Source organism: Triticum dicoccoides, chromosome 6B, assembly GCF_002162155.2.
Source record: "Triticum dicoccoides isolate Atlit2015 ecotype Zavitan chromosome 6B, WEW_v2.0, whole genome shotgun sequence".
NCBI classification, from domain to species: Eukaryota; Viridiplantae; Streptophyta; class Magnoliopsida; order Poales; family Poaceae; genus Triticum; species Triticum dicoccoides.
In genome coordinates this window covers 721,819,387-721,841,729 of record NC_041391.1, presented here as the reverse complement: position 1 = coordinate 721,841,729, position 22,343 = coordinate 721,819,387, and the positions used below count along the sequence as shown (strand labels likewise).

Here is a 22,343-nt window from a genome sequence, read left to right as displayed (position 1 = left end):
TCAGGATTTCATCATTGCATACCATATTTGTCTGGATACTACAAATGCAAGCACCGGTATACCCTCTAAAACTGGCTATCCCTGTCCATTGGGTGGCTATCCACTAAACTAAACACATCCTCCATGTCTCTCCGCAGCACTTTATTAGGTTCTAAAAATCCCCACCCTATTATCACTGCATGTAGATCTTATTTCTAAAATTTCAAAATTAATTTTCTAGACACCGCTTGGCAACACATAATTCATGCCAGTGCAATGGGCACTCCATCCACATTCTAGGCGACACTGCTTCACCACACCCATAGGCTCCATCTTAGCTCCGACAGTTGACATACGAAAAATAAGCTTAGTTGTGTTTGATGATCATGAAATGGAAAGGCATTCTTCATTCTTTGTTTTGTCTTCGCCATGCTCCTCAGACATCCTCCTATTTTATCTCCTCTCCATTGTTGTGTGCCATCACAAGCCTCCTACAGAAAAGAGATATGTACGTAGAGAGAGAAAGCCATGTTAACATAATCACACAAATTATATTCTTCTCTCCCTGCCATTTTCTTCATTGAACCCTCGCTCAGCTTCCGACTCCGTCCCATTCCATTTATATGGCAGCTACCACCACCATAGCTTCCAGAAAACACACATATTGTTCTTACTCTACTCACGAATGAACACGAGGAATATTTGCAAGTGCTGGAACAATAGCTTCGCAATCTTCTCTTACCATCTTAAATGACCAAGCCAATTACATGCCAACATGAGAAGATAAATAAAATGGATATATGCAAGCTCACTACCCATTGCACAAACTCGCATGATAGATTAAGCAAGCAAATGTCTAACCATACCAGCAGAAAAAGGCAGGAAACAACACGTTGTAGGCAAAAATTAGTAATGAGCAGAGGAAATTAGTAACGAGAAAATAAATCTGAGAGGAAACCTCTGAACTAATTGTCTATAGTGTTCAATGGCAATGAAAATGACACCTTCATGTTCAAGAAAATCAATCCACGTCAATCCTGAAAATCGTCGTTCCTTCAAACGGGGCGAAGAATGTGATCCTGGTCTTGCCTCCCTATCGTCAGAGCAAACAAAAATCAACCTTATTTTGTATCCAGTCGTGGTATAGAAAGGCACCACCGCTTCAAGACCGCCACTGTTCCACGACTCAAAAAATAACATTAGATGTAAAGCATTGCAGTTTAAATAAGATGCATGATGCGATCCATTAAGCACCAAAGCAAGTCCTAGATCACGTGCATTCATTATTTGACGCCAAGTAGAGGGTCATTTGCTGATGTAAACTGAGAAATAAATTAAATGATGCGTTGATTTTTCGCAGCAAAGCACATATGAAAAAACTATGCGACATACTGATTGAAACACCAGACATCTGTATTTCATCAAATTGTACACACCTGGTACCGGCTCTAGAAGGAAAGGGTGATGGAGACCATGTGTTTCACCTAGGCACACCGTCGAACACTGCTTTGTCAAGCTTTGTTGGTAAAGATCAATTTGGCAGCCTTGGGAACCAGTGATTCAACACATAAAAAAGAGGTACAATGGGAAGGGCACTTACAGAGTAGAAGATGTAAATCCAATAGGTTCCCTGCACCTGCAATGAACCAAATAAAGTTACACAATGCTCCAAAACCCGAGGGCAGTGAAAATTAGAAGCATCAGGATAGGGATGCATTGAAGATTATGGATGAACCAAATGGCCTCTGAATCTGCGGCAAACCACTTCACACCCTTCGCCCCAGCAAAGAGCCAAGTCTGAAGGTCCTCCAGATTCTGTTATGCTATCACATCATGCATTAGCCCATGAAATTTGCATCTCTGTGGCTGAAAGTACAACCAAGTTCGTATAAAGAATGATTCTAACAAACACTGTGAAAGTAATACCCACTCGTGGATCCTTATCCTTATGTAGGAATAGGCAGCTTGGACTTTTTGTAGACACAGTGCATAGTATTTTCAATTCTTCTGACTTTGATTTCCCTCAATTTTTCTACCTGCAAAAATTAAGAATAAGGGATAACGATCTCGCAACAACAGTGTACAAAATCAGCTTTGGTACGTATGTGCAAAATCAGATGCCATAGCGATATTTGTGGGAAGAAAGAAGGGGACGATTGGAGCAGGATCCTACCGACGTCCAGATCAATGGACAATGGCACCACCACAGCGATCGTTCGAGGAAGTTCTCCAGCAACGCGACGCACACCCTGTCCCACCCGCCGCACTTCAGCCTCTTACGTCCGTGGCGGCGATCCAGTACCGTGGCGGCGATCCCATACAGTGAAGACTTCCGTACGTCGGAGGCAGCGAGATCGCACGAGATCCAGCTGTGAGTTCGGCGGCGGCGGCTGTGAGATTGCACGAAATCCGACTGTGAGTTCGGCGGCGGCGGTGGCAGCTGTGAGATCGCACGAGATCCGGCTGCGTCAGTTGGAACTTGGATCGCAGGACGGCGGCGGCGTGGGCCACGCGGGGGCGTCGGTGCGGAGCAGGCGGGGCGCGAGGAAGGAGGAGAGGCGCCAGTGTGCGGCCGCGTCGGGAGCCGGAGCTTGATCTCGACCTCCATGGGGATGGGGTTGCGGCTAGGGCTGGAGGGCGGGGGCTGGAAGGGGCGGGCGGCGGCGTCTACTCCGGGAGTTCTAGAGTTCTAGGGATCGGTGGAGCGGACGAAAAAACCTACGAAAAAAAATCAGTGGAAGGTGGGATGAAAAAAAACCAGGCGAGGTGGGACGAAAAAAAACCGGACGAAAATGGTGGGACGAAAATAAAACCCGGAACGCGACCTACCAACTGAGACATTAGGAGTAGAGATTACGACGGACCTGGATGACGGCGGCACGCCTTGGGCTCACTCCAATGCTTGTAGTCATCGCTCGGTGGTCGACGAACCTGGATATAGTTCTTACTTCTGGTGTTCTATGTATTATCTTTTTCTTGCGGGTGTTCTATGTATTATCTTATTAGTTGATGAATAGATTGAAAGTTTTCTCGCAAAAATAAAATAAAATTGCGAGTATTGCTCACATGATACGCCTAGGTGCATACATGACGCTTAGCTTCACCTGGAAAGAAACGTCAGTGATCGATCAAAACAAACATATATAGCTAGCAAGCTAGGTGGTGAGCTGAAAATGACACCCACCGTCCCTATAACGTGGCAGGGAGCTTAATTGAGGTCAATATATAGCTAGTAGTGGTGGTGGCACGTACGTCTGTATTACAAATAATAATTGCACTAGTTCCATGTTGGACCCGATCGATCAATCTCGCTCGCTCTATACCTTGACAGCAATGAGAACCCTAGGTACGTACGAGCTAGATAGCTATGGCCAACTGGAGTAGTACTATGCAATTCAACAGCTGCAGGACCGCATATGCAGTAGCCTATCAAAGCTAGCTTGTTGGTTACGATTAAATAATTTCATGTCGTGCATGCACCTCGATCCATCCGTAGGTTGCTTAATTTGTTGCTACGTTATTAGAGCATCTCCACTCGTTCAGCCTCCTAGGGGCTAGAAATAGCGCCTTTCTCGGGACGTGCCGGCTGAATGAGCTTGGGGGCAAGGCGATCTGGTTCACAACCGCTGGGCCCAGGTCGCCCTCAGGCGCCGATTTCGGGCCAGTTTTGGCGCAAATTGACCCACTTTTCAATCCATTTTCGGCGCAAATTGGCCTACTATCGGCGCAAATTGACCAATTTTGGTCCGTCTTTGGCGTGCTTTGTCACAAATTCAACATAAAGCTATTTTTTATCACATAGTTCATCATAGAAAATCAATAGATCAACAAAATAGTTCAATACAAATTATATAGTTCAACAAATAAAAACTCATATTTCAACACACATCGAGCTAGGCATTGCCCTTGAGCCTCCATAGGTGCTCCACCAGATCCTGCTGCAGTCGTTGATGCACCAGTGAGTCTCGGATCTCCTGACGCATATTGAGGAAGGCAGTCCATGTTGTCGGTAGCTGGTGATCAACTTGGGTTAGAGGACCCTGCCTGTAATATGGTTCAGTGGCAAAAACTAGCTCTTCCTGTTCGCTCTCAATAATCTTGTTGTGCAAGATGACACAGCAAGTCATGATCTCCCATATTTGATCTTTCGACCAGGTCTGAGCAGGGTACCGGATAATAGCAAATCAAGATTGGAGCACACCAAATGCCCGTTTGACATCCTTCTTGCAAGCCTCTTGAACCTTCGCAAAGTGGGAGTTCTTGCCTCCTGGCACAGGATTTGAGATAGTCTTCAAAAATGTGGACCATCTCGGATAGATGCATCTGCTAGGTAGTATCCCTTGTTGTAGTGCCGCCCATTGACCTCAAAGTTCACGGGAGGAGCATGACCTTCAACAAGCTTGGCAAAGACAAGGGAGCACTACAGTACGTTGATGTCATTGTGAGTTCCTGGCATACCAAAGAAGGAGTGCCAAATCCAGAGGTCGTGTGTGGCCACTGCCTCAAGTACCACATTGCAACCGCCTTTGGCGCCTTTGTACATGCCCCGCCAAGCAAATGGACATTTTTTTCATTTCCAATGCATGCAGTCGATACTTTCAAGCATCCCTAGAAATCCTCTTGCTGCATTCTGTGCTAGGATCCGAGCAGTGTCTTCGGCATTGGGTGATCGCAAGTATTGCGGTCTAAACACTGCCACCACAGCCCTGCAGAACTTGTAGAAACACTCAATGGTCACGGACTCGACCATGCCCCCATATTCGTCCAATGAATCACTGGGAGCTCCGTATGCAAGCATCCTCATAGCTGTCGTGCACTTCTGAAGTGAGGTGAACCCAAGTGTGTCAGTGCAATCCTTCTTGCACTTGAAGTAGCTGTCGAACTCCCTGATGGAATTCATAGTCCCGAGGAAGAGGTTTCGGCTCATTCGATAACGGCGGTGAAATACTTTTTCACCATGCAGTGGAGCATCGACAAAGTAGTGGGAGTAGAGCAAGCAATAGCCTTCCAATCGATGCCGGTTCTTTGCCTTCATCCGTCCTCGCGCCGAACCACCTTGTCGAGGCTTTGCATTGCTCGCGAGCAGGCTGGCCAGGGGGGCGAGGACCATGAGATACTCTTCGTCCTGGGCGTCGGCTTCGGCTTCCTCCTCTAGTAGCGCTGAGCGCCTCCTCATCGTCCGAGTCCATCACCGAGCATACAAATCGCCGAACATCTAGCGGGCGTGGTACACATGCAGCCGCCGGTATCCCGCCCTACGTGGATGGAGCACCGAAAAAGCTCGCCTAGGGACGGCGTGGAGGAAGTCACGGCGCAACCCTCTCTCTTTTTTGGTGGGCGAATGGCCTATCTAGCGCGATGGGGGGTGGGCAGCGCCGGGATCGGCAAGGCAGCGGGAGAGCGTGTGCGTGCTAGGGGGCGAATCTGGACGTGCAAGATGCGTTTTTGCCTGACAGTGGTGGCCCAGACACGTTTTTCCCTTTCGTCGGAGCCCCCAGACGCCCCCATTCTATTGGGTTCGGCCTGAGTTCACCGGTCCTAAAAACGGGCCGAGTCGGTGGATTTCGGCATCCTGCGGCCGCGATTGGGTGATTTTTTTCGACGCCGGCGCTAAAAGATTCGCCCTGGGTGCCCTGTTGGGGGCGCTAGTGGAGATGCTCTTGCTACTCTGTAGTCAGAAGTATATACCAAGCACCACCTTGGCTGGTGAAGCCAGCCAAGGTGAAGGGGTGGGCATACACAATAAGGGAACGGTAGGTGCATCTAGCAGTGTCTTATAAAAAATGTTACATTGGGTCCCTCCTCCTTTTGTTCCAAAGTGTGTAATGTTTAATAATGTACTAGCAAACCCCTATCGAAAACAAGTGCATTCTTTTTTATGATACACAATGAAACATGATGATACACGTTGAAACAAGAAAGAAAACGAATGAAACCTGGTGAAACTAGATAAATTTTAGCAACAACAAATAAAAGTAGCATGAATCTTAAAGCAACTATGGATGATGGATCCATGCACAGTTGATAAATCACTCTTGAGATATCATCTATTACTCATGCACACAATTGATGGACGTGCATGAATTATTTGCATCCTTGTACTAGCTCCTTGCATCATTCTCTCCATTAATTGGTCAATTAAGGCCCCTCCCAGTGCTTCACCTTGTACATGTGCTAAGTCTGTCATGTAGAAAAAAAATCTAATGTGACAAGTTAATTAAAAGGAGAGAGATGAGTGTGGTGACCTCAAGAAGGAACAATGCAAAATGCCTGAACCTAGGCAAAACATTAAAATAAAAGAAGCCCATCAATGCATGAAGAACTTCAGTTGCTAAATCATTAAAGAAAGAAGCTTAGCTATAACAAGCTAAGCACCTACGCATTGGGGAGTATATTTGTTAAATATTTAATATGCTTAGCATTTCATCTAAGCACATGTGCATTAGCATCAGCGCAACTACCATAGCACTGTTGTCTCGATCCATCATAATTAGCAGATGCCTTAGTCCAACTCTCGTAGTCAATATGCGCTCCCTGCTCGTACTCGTGCAATACAGTGAGTGTTGGACGAGCACCTTCTCATGGATCATCGAGTGGACTCTATAAGGAAAAAACACCAAAAACAATTGGTATGTTCATATGTGGTGCTTTTATAAAAGAAAAATGATCGAACATAGCTCAGTTAGTTATGTTCTTTGTGATGGAATTATCCTACATGGTTTCTCGATCGTCATTAGAGATGTCTTAGTCCAACAATATTGTATCGTTAACCACGTCTTCTTGGACTATATTTCTTTAAGAAAAGTTGTATATATGGACATCGTTAAACCACATGGTTTAATAAATACTAGAAAAGTTGAGCGCACTGTTGAGTTCTCTTCAATTTTCTACCACTTCTATTCCAAAATATAAGGTGCATTTATTTTTTGAGAAGTCAAGCCTCTTTATGTTTGATGAAATTTAAAGAGAAATATATCAATATCCATAATATGAAATTGGTATCATTACATTCATCATGAAATGAAGTTTCATACTCTCTCCGATTCGTCCTACTTGTTGCTCAAACAGATCTATCTAGCATTAAAATACGTTTACATAAAACTATCTCAGTGACAACGAACATGTATTGGAGGTAGTATTTTATTTATTTAGAATTGTGGATGTTTGTAATTTTGGCTCTGAACTTGGTCAAAGTTATTTAAATTTGACTTTTCAAAAAAAAAACATACCTTATATTTTGAAATTGAGGGAGTATTTTGTTTGGCGAGTGGGAGAGATTATGGAGTGTGTTTATCATTTTATTTATGATACAATGTTTCGGTGGGCCTTTTGAGGTGTGATTGCGCATTATCTTCTAATTAGTCCATACGTATGTGGAGAAATTTTCTAGGTGTTGAGAGGATGCACGAGATTTATATGTTTTATAGGCCATTGCTCATAATTGATTTGAAAACCGGTCACCCGGTCCAAATCTTGAACCAAATCCAAATTGAATACTTCAATTGAGTGAAAAAGCTCCCAAATTAAGGAGCATAGTGAAAAAATTTGAACGAGGGAGCTTTCTTCTGAGAAACTGTTCAGCCGGCCAAAATCGGATGATCCAATTTCAAATTGAAGACCTCAATTGATTGCGAGGCCTTAAAAATTAGGGAGCATAATGTATTTATAGATATTGTTAAATTTTCACATTGTGTAATCTCTCACATAGTGTTTAATAAGTACCTATATGGTTAAATTTGTACATTGGTGCTCCAAATTAAAATGACTATATCTGGAGCAGTCCCTCTCATATGATTACATTTATACTCTAGAATTTTCTACAAATATGTTTTGATAATCATATAGTACAACTACTATTTCAATAATTATTAAACCATATGTTTTAGAGATATCAACCATACATATGTATAAATTACATAATTTACACAAGTATCAAAACAAAATAAATGTTTTTGTTTCAAACAAGAAATTGAATTCAGCGCAATGCATGATTTTTGCATAATATATATTACAAATATATAATTAATTAATAATAATACTAATATTTGAATTTTTGTTGTTGTTATGTATGCATTACAAGTGCGTTAAAAATGTATGTCAAACAAGTAACGAAAAAGTATACTTCTTAACACAATAGTATAGTAAGTATGAAATTTTAGTATAAAAATTCCAAGATCCATATACCTTGGCGATTCTGGTAGGGCGATCGATCTCATGCACATCTATAGATAATAATTGCACCTCCATGTTCCACCCGGTCTCACTCTCTTCTCTCCTAATTATACTGATTGAGAACGCTAGCTTAGGTAGCTAGGGCCAGCTAGAGTAAGTACATATGTTATCACAAGCTAAGCACGTACACATTGAGGAGTATATTTGCTAAATATTTAATGTGCTTAGCATTTCATCTAAGCACCGCTGCATTAGCATCGGCGTAACTACCATACCATTGTTGTCTCTGTGCATCATAATTAGGAGATGTCTTAGTCTAACTCTCCGTAGTCAATATGCGCTCCCGCTCGTACTTGTGCAACACACCGAGTGCTGGACGAGTGGCTTCTCCTAGGTCACCAAGTGGACTATATAAGAAAAAAACAATTGGTATGTTCATAGGTGGTGCTTTTGTAAAAGAAAAAAATGATCGAACATAGCTCAGTTAGTTATGTTCTTTGTGGTGGAATTATCTTACCTGGTTTCTCGATCATCATTAGAGATGTCTTAGTCCAACAATATTGTATCGTTAACCATGTCCCCTTGGACTATATTTTCTTTAATAAAGGTGTATATAGGGATATCGTTAAACAATATGGTTTAATAAATACTAGAAACATTTAGAAAAGGGTCTTTTACATCTGTGTCCCTAACACGAACCCACTACTCACATTTGCCCCTAATTCGAAAGCCTGCTCAAAAATGCCCCTCCGCCGTTAGGTGCCCTTACAGAAATGCCCTTCCGTCCCGTTTCCGTCTGGTCAAAGGGGTTTGACCGTCTACTGGGTGTTTATTGGACATTTTTACCCTGCCTCCATGTGCCACTTACACGTGGAACCCAGTCAAAACATAAATAAAAAGGAAAAACTCTCTCTCTCACCCTCTCTCTGACACACTTACTTGTGGGCCCCCAAACAAAATAGAGAAATAAAAAAATCCCTCCCACCTCTCTCCCCTACCTCACGACTTCTCTGTCTCACCTCCGGCGAGCGCCAACGGCCCTGGATGTGCGACGTCGGCACCAGCTCCCCAAACGCCGTAGCCCTCCCTCCATTCTATCCTCCCTCTCCCTTCCTCCCTTACTCCCTTCCTCTCCCTCCCTGTCCCTAGCTCTCGACTGGCGGCGAGCTCCAGTGACCAAAGCCACGGCGACGATGGACGAAGTCACAACTCCGGCGACAAACTTGCTGGTGGAGAGTACAGTTCGGACGAGTGCGCTGAGGCGCGTCCAGTGGTACCAACAGAGCATGCAGGGGTGGTTGGAATCAACCGCAGCGACGAGCTAGGCAGCGGCCGATGGCGGTGCTCGACGGACTCGAGAAGGAGGCCATGGATCCACTGGTTTAGGGGGCTGGGCGACATCTTAGGGGCACCACGAACATGACTGAGACATTAATTTGTGGTTTAGCGGCATAGGGCTGGCGAATCGACGATGGCGCTCCGGCGATCCGCAGACAAGGAAGACGGTCGATCTGGCCGCAGGGGAGGAGAGCGAGCGGGGGAAGGGAGGGAAAGTTAGCTAGGGTTGTCAGGGGCCTGCAGGCGTCGTTAAGTAACCCTACCCGAGCTACTACGACAAAAAGCTGTCGAACAGTGGCGACGGTTGCGCGCGCCGGCGCGTGCAGTCGATGAGGAAGACGGTGACTGGGGAGATGGGTGGGCCTGCCGCTATGCACATGGGCCAAAGTGCACATTGAACTTGGGCCAAAAGGTAAGCACTCTCTTTCTTCTCTTTAATTTTTGTTTTATTTTTTTCAGGGGTAAAAGTGTCAAACAAACGTCTCATAGATGGTCAAACCCCTTTGACCGGACGGAAACGGAACGGACGGGCATTTTTGTAAGGTCACTTAACGGCGGAGGGGCAAATTTGAGCAGGCTTCGAAGTTAGGGGCATATCTAAGTAGGTGGTTCGAGTTAGGGACAGAAATGCAAATGGCCCTTTAGAAAACTTTGCTCCGCCGATTGTGTTGTTGAGTTCTCATATTTTTTTTACTACTTCTATTCCGAAATATAAGGTGCATTAGTTTTTTTAGACGACAAGCCCCTTTAAGTTTGACCAAATTTAAATTGAAATATATCAATATCCACAATATGAAATTTGTATCGTTAGATTCATCATTGAATGAAGTTTCATACTCCCTCCGATCCATACTACTAGTTGCTCAAACAGATCTATCTAGCACTAACATATGTTTAGGTAAAACTATTTCAGTGACAACGAACATGTATCGGAGGTAGTATTTTATTTTTTAGAATTGTGGATGTCAATACTTTTGGCTTTGAACTTGGTCAAAGTTAAATAAATTTGACTTTTTGAAAAAATATATCTTATATTTTTAAATTGAAGGAGTATTTTGTTTGGCGAGTGGGAGAGATAGATGGAGTGTGTTTATCATTTTATTTATATACAATGTTTTGGTGGGCCTTTCGAGGTATGATTCCGTGTTATCTACTAATCAATCCATACTTATGTGGAGAAATTTTCTACATCGGTGCCTTCATGAATACTTTTGATGCTACAATATCACATGGTGATGCTTCTCTTTTTCTAGGTGACGAGAGGGTACACGGGATTTATATGTTTTATAGGCCATTGCTCATGGTTGATTTTAAAATCGGTCACCCGATCCAAATCGTAAACCGAATCCAAATTGAATACTTCAACTGAGTGAAAATGCTCCAAAATTAAGGAGCATAGTGCAATAAAAAATTGATTGAGGGAGCTTTTTAAGAAATTGTTGACCCGGTCAAAATCGGATGATCCAATTTCAAATTGAAGACCTCAATTGATTGCGAGACCTTAAAATTAGGTAGCATAGTGTATTTATAGATATTGTTAAAATTGCACATTGTGTAATCTCTCACATATGGTTTAATAAGTACCTATATGGTTAAATTTGTACATTGGTGCTCCAAATTAAAACGAGTATATCGGGAGCAGTCCCTCTCACATGATTAAATTTATACTCTAGAATTTTTTTACAAATATGTTTTGATAATCATATAGTACAACCACTATTTCAATATTTACTAAACCATATGTTTCAGAGATATCAACCATACATATGTATAAATTACCACTACTGCAGGATGCTGCTAAGGCGACACTACGATCAGAGACCCTTCGAGAAACTGTATGCGATGCAATAATAGCAAACAATGGTGTCAGAGAACCGTCTAAATTGTGCAAAATGTTTGCGCTGATGGCTGCATCGAACACGGTTTAGATTTTAGTTGCGCATGCTATGCAGGGCGTACGGTTCGCTTCAATTAACTGTTTGCGATGAGGAGGAATAAAAGAAACGGGCAGCCAGATGAAGACGTGTGCGATACACAACATACGGTTCACTCGGATGAACTGTTTGTGATTAGGCAACAGAAAAGAAACGGTCAGCCAGATCAAGGTGTGTCTGTGTGATATACAGCATGCGGTTCACTCGGATGAACTGTTTGCGTGGCAAGAGAACAAAAACGGTTCAATATAACAAGATGTGTGTAATACGCGGCAAACAGGTGTCTAATCTGAAATGTGTGCGAAGACCGATAATAACATAGTCGATTGCTTCTAATAAGATGTGTGTGATATGCTCTCTCTACACAACATGTATTGGCCATTGGGGGACGAGCGGTCATCCGGATACGCCATAAGGATGCGAAGAGGCATCCTATATCAGCAAGGACTAGCTGTTTCACCAGTAGCTTATCTAAGAGAACTCTCAAGTTAAGTGTGCTCAGACTGGAGCAACCATCAGATGGATGACTGGATGGGAAGTTGTGTTGATATTAAATTAACTGATAGGATGGGTCATATCGGTCAAATGACCGAAATGACCCATTCCCTCAGCTAATTTAACCTGGAGATCCTTGTTTTTTTATTTTTATTTTATTTTTAACATATGTTAAAGAAGGTCTACCACATTACTTTTTAACAATGTGTATACGTGGCATACAGTTGATCCATCTGACCTGTTTGTGATGGAATAAGCCGTTTGTGTTGTGGCCAAATGCTTGCTAGTGTACATCCATTTGCGATTGATGAATTCATCACCGACGGGTTCCCTAGTGTGGTCCCTATTCATCTCATCATCATCTACTTCTTGTGCTAGCTCGATGTTCCTTTATATTGTAAGTTTCCATTAATTGATGGCGTTCTATGAACACGCCACCGTTTCCCGCCATTTCCTCACCTGTTTCCCACCACCCATCGATATTGCACATAAACCTAGGCGCGACACGATGCACAGAGGCAAGAAGCGCAACCTGTAGCACATCCACCTTTTCCAAGAATGCCAACGCACCAAAGCGCCGCCTCTGCCATCAACCTCGTCGATGAGGAAAACCAGAAGGCGCCACGGCCTGTCGAGGCCGCGACGCTCCCCGGCAAGGCGATCGACGATGCCGTGATGCATGTCATCGCCAGGGTTGAGCAGACCTTTGGTGCATGGCGTTTCAGCGCCGCGGATCAAGATAGGCATGTCAGCGCCGAGAGGTTGCAGCTTGCTGCACAACATGATCGGTGGCGCGCCGCAGAGCAAGCTAGGTGCGTCCGCGCCGATAGGTTGCGGCTCGCCGCACGACGAGAGCGTTGGAGCGCCGCAGAGCGAGAGGCGCGTCGCGCTACATAGTAAGAGCGGATCCCTTGGCGCTTGCCTGCTGTCGATAGGGCGTCACAGCTGGGTACACGTCCCGTCAGTACCCCGTTCCTCACCAGGAGTGGGCACATGCCCTCTGCGCTGTACTTGCACTAGAGGCCGACCGCGTCGTACTTGCACCGGATGCCCGCCGCGCCATTCACATGGGTCGCGCCGTTCGCCTTGTTCGCATCCCGCTCGATGCCAACACGCTGGTCATTAGGCTCGACCGCCTCCTTGGCCTAGGTGTCCACCTAGGCGCAGTAGAGGAACATGGCTGTCGCATCCTCGAGGTGGTGATCTCCGATGAAATAGCCAACTTGAAGGTCGAGATCACGCTCCAGATGTACCACGAGCGTGTCGACCGCTTGGACGAACGCCTGCACGAGTTCAGGCAGAGCCAAGAGCTACCGTAGGTAAGGGTTGCTGGTCATGGTCTCATGGACGCGTTTTATTTTGTTGAGTTGTTTCCACGTGGAAAGCTATGTATTCACGGCAATCATACAATTGCTGTGTTTATTGCTCTGTTTCAATGTGTGTACTCTGTTTTCTGTTCTTATATGTTCTGTTTCAATGTGTGTTTATACGCGTTCCATTCTGTATATGTGGATGATAACAGATATATTTAAATTAGTATAAAAAACAGATAAAAAATGGAATTCATAATATATATAATATTAATTGTTCATTAGTTCATCACCAGAATATATATAATATCATCACATATACGTGATGATACTTAACTACTAGGTACAATGCATAAAATTGAAAACGAACAATATTAAAACTAATAATCCCTCCTGGGGCCAGTATTCGGGCAGCCCCTAGCCAGCATCTCCCTGGTGCGCCGCGTCTTCCTAGAGCGGAGGCAGTACTCCGCCTCCTCCGCCTTGTAGCGCTTGACGTGCCGATCTGCCTCTTGCAGGCGGACGCGCGCGAACGATCTTGTCATTTCATTGGGCGCCCACTGGAGCTCATCGTCGGTGGCACGCTGGAGCTTATCAGCCCAGATCCACGCAGCGATGAGGCGCTTAGCGCCTCTGGCCTTCCTCGCAAAGTACCCGTCTTCGTACACCTCCTCCACACGACGACGCGCCCTCCCCCAAAGCTTCGCCGCCTCCTTTTTCTAGGAGGCATCACGGGCTTCACAGGCCGTCTGGTACCTGGCATCCTCCTCCGCCAGTTCCTTCTTGAAAGCCACTTGCCTGGATTTCTCAGCCGATGGCAGCGACTTCCAAAGACAAAGATCGTACTGGCCCCAAAACCAATCCAAAGTTGGGGGGTCCGGCGCAACCTCGTCCGGCGGCGCGTAGGTGTCCTCGTTGCTGCTCGTTGAGTGAGCGTCCTCGGGGGGTGGTGACTCCTCGTCGGCGCGTGGGCAGACCGGCGGCGCCATGGCAGTGATTTAAGAGAGATAGAGAGAGAGAGAGGACGAGCAAGGGGAGGGTCTAGATGAGAATGCAGGCGGGGTGACGTGAGGAAGGTAGTATTTATTGGCGGCCGAAATCTAGATCGACGGGAACATGGCACTCCATGCATGTACATGTGTCAATGTCGTGAGACCAATATGTTTGAAAATTTGTTCTAATTTACTGTACATGGAATTAACTCGCAGACAAATATACAAATATGATTTTTCAAACCGTTATGGTTAGCCGTTGTATGTACATCTAGTTCAAATTAGAATTACGGTCATTAAATGGCTATGAAATCACTTAAATGTCTTCAAAAGGTCAAATGACACCTGAAATTTTTCAAATTTTCACATGACAGTTTGAAGGAGTGCACATTACACGTAGAAAATTTTTGAAGGCCGTAAGAGGAAGCTATCTGCCGTTCGTAATCAAACATGCATTGTTCCCTTTCGGAACCACGAGCCTTCTAGTGAGTTGCTCCGGTTTGTGAGGGGTGTGTATCCAAATTTTCGTGAAACAGGTCAATTTTTGTACCACATCATCTTGGTGGCATGACATTACATGAAGCAAAGTTTCATGTTTTCCTGATCATTTTTTGATATTTTGGAAATAAAATGCCATGCCACTCCATGCATGTGTCCATGCCGTGAAACCAATATGTTTGAAAATTCCTTTTAATTTACTACACATTGAATTAACTCGCACACAAGTACACAAACATGATTTTTCAAACCGTTATGGTTAGCCGTTGCATGTACATCTAGTTCAAATTATAATTATGGTCATTAAATGGTCAAATGACCCCTGAAATTTTCCAAATTTTCACATGACAGTTAGTTTCAGTGCACATTACACGTAGAAAAATTCTGAAGGCCGTAAGAGAAAGCTATCTGTCGTTCGACAGCAAACATGCATTGTTCCCTCTCGAAACCACGAGCCTTCTAGTGAGTTGCTCCGGTTTGGGAGGGGTGTATGTCCAAATTTCGTCAAATAGGCCAATTTTTGTACCACATCATCTTGGTGGTATGACATTACCTCAAGCAAGATTTCATGTTTTTATTTTTTTGGAATTTAAATGCCATGGCACTCCATGCTTAATTGTATCATAACCGTTAGACCAATATGTTTGAAAATTCCTTCCAATTTACTGCACGTGGAATTAAATCGCACACAATTACACAAAATATGACTTTTTAAACCATTTTGGTTAGCTGCTGCATGTACATGTAGTTCAAATTTCAATTACAGACATTAAATTGCTAGAAAACCACTTAAATGACCTAAAAGGTCAAATGACCCCTGAAATTTTCCAAAATTTGACATGACAGTTGTATTAGTACTACAAATTTTCTCGTACATTTAAAACACCATCCGTTGCCACTTTACTCTAAATTCGTCTTTCACAGTTAATAAAAAATATCTACAACATCACACACAGTTGTTTTGTAGGAATCGTTTGCGATGAAAAATTCTGGGTCTATTTAAGTCTTCCTCCTTAAGCTTCGCCGGCTCGTCTGCTCTAGTGCCGGCAACCCCCAAATCCACAAATCCCGATCCCCATTCCCACACCCCCTTCTTGCAAAGATGACGCCGTGGAAACGCTTCGTGAAGGCCCGTACGATGGCCGCGTCCCCTCGAGCGCCACCGCCTACGCCGAGAGTGTCGCCGCATCCGCGTTGAGCGTGGTCGCTTCCGCCGAGAGGGCATCTATGGCAGCCGACAGGGCAGCTGCAGCAGCCGAGACGGCTGCAGCTGCTGCTGCGACGGCGGCTGCAAACGCCGAGAGCGTTCGAACTGCCGTTCGTTCCGCCGATGTCGCCCTGGCCTGGGTCGAGGCCATCCACGCCAATTTATTTCAGGCCACCTCAGAATCCAGTATGCAACCCACGTCCGAAAAGGCGGTGGTGGCCATGGAGCACATGCTTCCTCATGAGGTCGTTGAGCGGGAGCTGGAGATGCAGGATGCGGCGGAGATCGAGGAGCGCTGGGAGGAGGAGTAGCGTGTGGCCCAGGTCGAGGTAAAGAAGAGTCTGTTCATTGAGGAATCGGCAGTGGAGTACAAACGCGAGCTTTGGCGCAGCCACTACGACGAGTACTACAACCTTGAGGGCGGCGCCGAGGACGAGGACGAGGATGAGGACACGGTCGACTTCGTAGGGGGGACACTACTTGAATTAGCTTCTTTGCCGTCCGCCATGGCAGACGGCAAAGGCATGGATCACGGACGGCAAACTTGTTTGCCGTTAGCCAGCAGACGGCATAAGCATCAACTATGTTCTCGCCAAGAACACTCAAGAGAGCAGCCTTAACTAGAGTATCCATTTTCTGAAAAGCTTATGCCCGTTGAGCATCAAGTTCTCCTTCAGGTCTGTCAAGAGTGGCATCATAGCAACTCATGGTTTGAAACCATAAGACTACTCTCATGCGCCACCTCTTATAGTGGATACCCTCAAACATAGGAGGTCTCATGGAAGCAGCAAAACCACTCGGGGTAAATTGCCTATAATATGGTTTTTGGATTGTTGGAAATATGAGCAATTTACCGAATGATTTTATTAACAGAAATACTAGATAAAGCATGACTAGTATAATAGTGATAAAGCAAGCCATGCGATTTGAAAAAGAGAAGGTACACATCATCTTCATATATGAATTGTAACTAAACATATGTAGAGCAGAAAGTATAGCAAGTTGCATATATGAAATAGAGTCTAGCATATCTAGGGCAAATACTAGAACAAGGAACTGTAGCAGGACCTCTAATGGAAAGGGGAAAAACACGTACGGGACAGCAGCAGCAGAAGCGCTGGATTTAGGGTCGGTGTCCTCGCCTGCCATGTCGTCGAGGAGGTCGTGGACGTCAGGGAAGAAGTCGTCATCAGGGAAGTAGTCGTCGGCGACCGGATCGTCCGTGATGAAGCAGCCAGTAGTCGCGCTGAGCGCTCCCCAAAACCCTTATCACCCTTCTCCCGTACAAGACTCAAAAGGTGCGGTTTCGGAGGCCTACTGCCCCGACGTGTGGTGCACGCCGCAAGACGGGATGAGGAAGACAACGACGGCTCAGAGATGGAACCGATGGCGAGAGGAAGGAGTAGTTCTAGTGCGTCTCTCTGAGAGGAGCGACCTCCCTTTTATTGGCGCAAGAGAAGGAGGCGAGAGGCTGCGCCGGGAGCTGAAGGGAACGCGGGAGACGAAACGAACAGGCAGCAGCCGAAGGGTGCAGCGTTCGTATTCAATATCCACTACAACAAAAACTTTCCAGCTCCCGAGTGACCTTTCGTATACCCGTAGTGCGTGGCAAAAATTTAGACATCGGCTCGCTCCCGCAACCCGCGGCGTGTCATGGCGTGGCGTGGCGTGGCATCGCGAGGCGGGCGGCGGAGGAGGAGCGCGCATGGATATCCCTCTTGTTCTCATGCTCATACAAGTGGGGAAAGAACCTCCCTTATAAGGAGGTCCAACTCCCACTAAACTAGCAATGTGGGACTAAACTTTAGTAGTATCCCTTGGCTTGCACAAATGGGCTAAGTGGGTGTCGGTGTCAAAACCGGCGGATCTCGGGTAGGGGGTCCTGAACTGTGCGTCTAGGTGGATGGTAACAGGAGACAAGGGACACGATGTTTTACCCAGGTTCGGGCCCTCTTGATGGAGGTAAAACACTACATCCTGCTTGATTGATATTGATATTGTGGATGTTTACAAGAGTGGATCTACCACGAGATCAAGGAGGCTAAACCCTAGAAGCTAGCCTATGGTATGATTGTAATGGTTGTTGTTGTGTCCTACGGACTAGAGCCATCCGGTTTATATAGACACCGGAGAGGGCTAGGGTTACATAGAGTCGGTTACAATAGTAGGAGATCTACGTATCCGTATCGCCAAGCTTGCCTTCCACGCCAAGGAAAGTCCCATCCGGACACGGGACGAAGTCTTCAATCTTGTATCTTCATAGTCTTGGAGTCCAGTCGATGATGATGATAGTCCGGCCGATGATAGTTCGGCCGATGATGGTAGTCCGGCTATCCGGACACCCCCTAATCCGGGACTCCCTCAGTAGCCCCCGAATCAGGCTTCAATGACGATAAGTCCAGCGTGTGTGTAGTCTTCGGCGTTGCAAGGCGGGTTCTCCTTCAAGTTCTATGTACCTGCCGAACAGTGTCCGGCTTCCTCATCAATGTTGCGCGTCTTGGCTTCCACGCCCAATAATGGCCTTCCTCCACGCGTCGCGCGAATGTGAAAAGCCAGTGTGTCTTTTATGTTTTACCCCCTAGTTGTGCGAATAATCTGCCTATAAGGGAGGCAAGAATCCAGATCCAAATCGCCATCTTCCTCCCGCAAACACTCATCGGAGCGCTTTCGACCAAGAATCCATTCCATCATGGACCGTCAACGCGGCTCCTCTTCTCGCGCTCCCAGCCCTTTGCCAGGAGATTGGAGGAGATGCTCTGTTCCGCACAACGAGCTGGTGAAGCTCCAAGCGGGGGGATATCTCCCTCCGGCCTTTATGGTTCCGGTTCGAGCCGGGCTGGCCACCTACAAAGGTGGGAAGCAAGCAGAGGTTACCCCAAGTCCCAACAAAGGGGAGCGGGTATGCTTCGTCCCCTATCTGATAAGGGGGCTCGGATTTCCTGTACATCCATTCCTCCGCGGGCTCCTGGAGTTCTACGGACTCCAGCTTCATCACCTCACGCCCGCCTCAATCCTGCACATTGCGGGTTACGTAGCTCTTTGCGAGCTATTCCTAGGCGTCGAGCCCCATTTCGCACTGTGGAAGAGGTTGTTCTGCCTCGTACCCCGCTCTCACGAGGGGTCCATATATCAAGTGGGTGGCGCCAAAATATGGCGTATTGCCGGGACCGGATATCCATCCGGAACCCCTAAGAAGGCGTCCGAAGACTGGCCTTCAGGATGGTTTTATATAGAAGACGCTCCGCTGCCGGACCCTGTTCGGATCGGCCTCCCGGAGTTCAGTAATGCTCCTCTGAAGAAACGCCTTAGTTGGCGTCCGCGGAGCCCCCAACTGGAGAAAGACAAGAGCGTCCATTATTTGATGGGCCGAATAAGGTTACTGGCCCATTCCGGGTTGACCATCATTGGAGTCATGGCAACATGCATTATGCGGGGGGTGCAACCACTACAATACAGGGGCCACCCCATGTGGGATTTCAACGGGGAGGACGATGCCACCCGTCATGGCCGTAAAGGGCCGGATTCGGTCGAAGACCTAGTGACGATCCTATCCGGCCTGTATAAGGGGGAGAAGGAGGACTTCCTTCGGACGAACCCGTTAAATGGGTTCTCCATGAATAATCCCCGACCTTGGGTAAGCGAACACTCTGCGTGCCCGACCCATGCTTTTTGAAACTTAAGTTTCTTATATTGTGTTCTTCTTTCGACGCAGGAACTGCGCCGGATCGTGGAGGACATGCTAAGGCCAGCTCCGCAACCCGAGCATCCAGAGAGATCCCGGGATCCGGCCTCCGAAGAGGATCCGGACATAAAGGTGGAGCTAATCGACGGGGTGTTCCACCAGCTCAGCATGGACAATGCCTTAGTCGCCATCACGGCCGACTATCCCGGACTATATCCGGCTTCCCAGGTGATTGCGACCGAAGTCCTGACACCGTCATTCCTTCCTTGCTTATTTCTGACCACCGTATATGATGGCGCCGTGCAGGAGGCGCCCCTAGGGCGAGAAGTTGAGCCCGCGGTGGCTGACCAACAAAGGCCAGTCCGGACCAGTAGGCGGAAGAGGAGCGCGACGCGGACTGAAACGTCGCCGCAAAGGTGTAGCTCACAATTCATTATTTAGAGCAACGTTCCTAGGAAGCATTTGAGTGCTCATGACTTTTGTAGGGAAAAAAGCGCCCGCCGTACTGCGGGCGTGGAGGTTGCCAAACCAACCTCTACCAGCCAGGCTCCAGCACCTGGTCTGGAGGGGGAAGCGTGCGCAAGGCGCGAGCCGGACGTTCCTCCGATGGAGGATGCCGACAGACTGTCCGCCACCAAGTCTGAGGTGGAGAGTGCCATGAATCGCAGGCGCCGCCGGACAGTATTTTGTGACGCGTGCTTCTCCCCTGAGGCGTTGAATGCCTTTAATGCGGGGGACGCGCACCTTCGTGCTGCTCAAGATGGTTTTACCAGAGCCACGGAGCAGTATGTAAAAGACATATGGGTAAGAGAATTTAATAGTTGTATATGCCAGTAGCCCCCGAGACTTAAAGTAGTTATATTAACTGATTTAAGGATCATATGAAACGTAGGATCTTACCGAGAAGAATACCCAACTGTCTCAGGAGCTGCAGGAGTGCAAGGCCCAACTTGAGGCCGCACTCTCTGGTGCAGGAGGAAACACAGGGACCTCACCTGGTAACGCATTATTTTAGAAAGATAAGTAGCGTTTGGCCTTTGCGCAAGTCTAAAAAATGACGTTGCAGGTGCTGCCGGACAAGATCCGGACAGGCAAGAACTTCTGCGCCAACTGAAGGCCGGCGAGAGGGTGCTGCATAAGGTGCAGCATGAAAGGAACAAGCTCCAGGATGCCCATGCCCAGCTTGGAGAAGAGCTGAAAGGCGTTCGGGCCGAGCTGTCGGGCTCCGTTAAGGAGAATCAGCGGCTTCGTCGCGGCATCTATAGTAAGTGCTTGAGCGAACTCCTTTGAAAAGAAGAGTTCGGCGAGGAAGTCGATTTGACAGAATATGTCTGCAGGTATGCTCACAGGTCGCCCTGCGGAGGAGATGCCGAATTGTTACAACTGATCGAACGAGTTCGGCAGGCAATGAGCGGCGTCATCCAGGCTTTATGGCCAGCCTTCTCCTTACCCGAGGGTCTTGGGGAGCTTGCGGAGAAGCTTCAGGGAGTGCGGCAGCGCTTCCATTTATGGAAGATTTCGGCCTGCCGCCAAGGTGCCAGGGAGGCCTGGGCCATGGTAAAGACGCGGTACAAGAAGGAGGATCCCAACCACATGGCCGAAGTCGGACCTGTGGGGCCCGATGGGAAGGAGATCCCTGTGAGTTTAGTATACGGCCAAGTAGAGTTGGCCGCTAAATTTTCCCAACAGGATTGTAAATTAGACAACCTGTTAGACGGGATTGAGGAAGAATACAATCAGTCGATTCGACAATGTATTATAAAATGACATATAAAATGCCTTCTAGCCGGATTGTAGATCGTTTATCTTTGCCGACCTTTTCGTTTCGACCTCGGGACCCTAGAGTCCGGAGTGTGTCCGAATACCTTCTCGGTTATGAAACAACCGGGGTATGCATGGAGACCAGGCGTAGGGGTCATTAGTGCTTTATCAGACAAGTGCCCAACTAGTTATGTTATATTACATGGGTAGTAAGAAACATCTTCCAGGGAGAATAGTTCCGTTAAGGGTTCCTTTCCTCTGGGGGTGGCATGCCCTAAAGTGCATGTCCGGACTGCGAAAAAAAGCAGAAAAACATCTGGGGGCAGATAAATAAGTGGATAAAAAACCATCTTTTAAGTCACCGACCGAATATTCCCTTAAGAACGCTAGCTTTCGGCTTCACCCTGTCTAAGGTACACATCCGGCTGACCCGGCAGTAACAATCGTAGAGGTGCTCCCTTTACCTCCTAGCCGAACACTCGGGAACATAGGGGTAAGCACAGGAGCCAGGCAACCCAGCTTGGCCAAAACTTAAGTCATATCGATGCATATAATGGTGAATAAAAGGTACATGTGGAGGCTTGACACATGTGCTGGGCATGAAGCCCTTATAATTAAGCTTCTGGTAAAGAAGCCCCCAGGTATAATGAGTGCGGATAGCACATCAATTGCGCACGAACAATGCGCAAGTAGGCCTTTTAAGGCTTTGATGAATAGGGTTGAGAAGAAAAAGATAAACAAAAGGCAGTTGAAGTAAAAAAAAAATTGGACGGGGGGAAAGGGACGAACTCTTAGTCCGGCGCTAGGCATAGAATCTTCGGAGGCGGGCTGCGTTCCATGGGTTCGGCTCGAGTCGGTTATTCGATGCATTTCGTAGACGGTACGCTGCGCCGGTCAAGACTTTATCGATGATGAAGGGGCCTTCCCATTTGGGCTTGAGCTTGTCCTTTTTCTTGTCCGGCAGGCGTAGAACCA

The 22,343-nt window shown here is 46.8% G+C and overlaps 1 long non-coding RNA gene across 2 annotated transcripts; it reads right to left on the bottom strand.

Moving 5' to 3' along the window:
- Positions 1-1,439: 1,439 nt before the first annotated feature.
- On the bottom strand, positions 1,440-2,208 carry LOC119325833. Of its 2 annotated transcripts, XR_005157712.1 has the most exons (4): positions 2,153-2,208; positions 1,910-2,015; positions 1,715-1,794; positions 1,440-1,615 (listed from the first exon to the last, which is right to left on the bottom strand). It is a non-coding gene; the product is annotated as an uncharacterized LOC119325833 (long non-coding RNA). The 2 variants fall into 2 exon arrangements; XR_005157711.1 differs by having other exon boundaries at positions 1,440-1,794.
- Between the last annotated feature and the right edge of the window lie 20,135 nt (positions 2,209-22,343).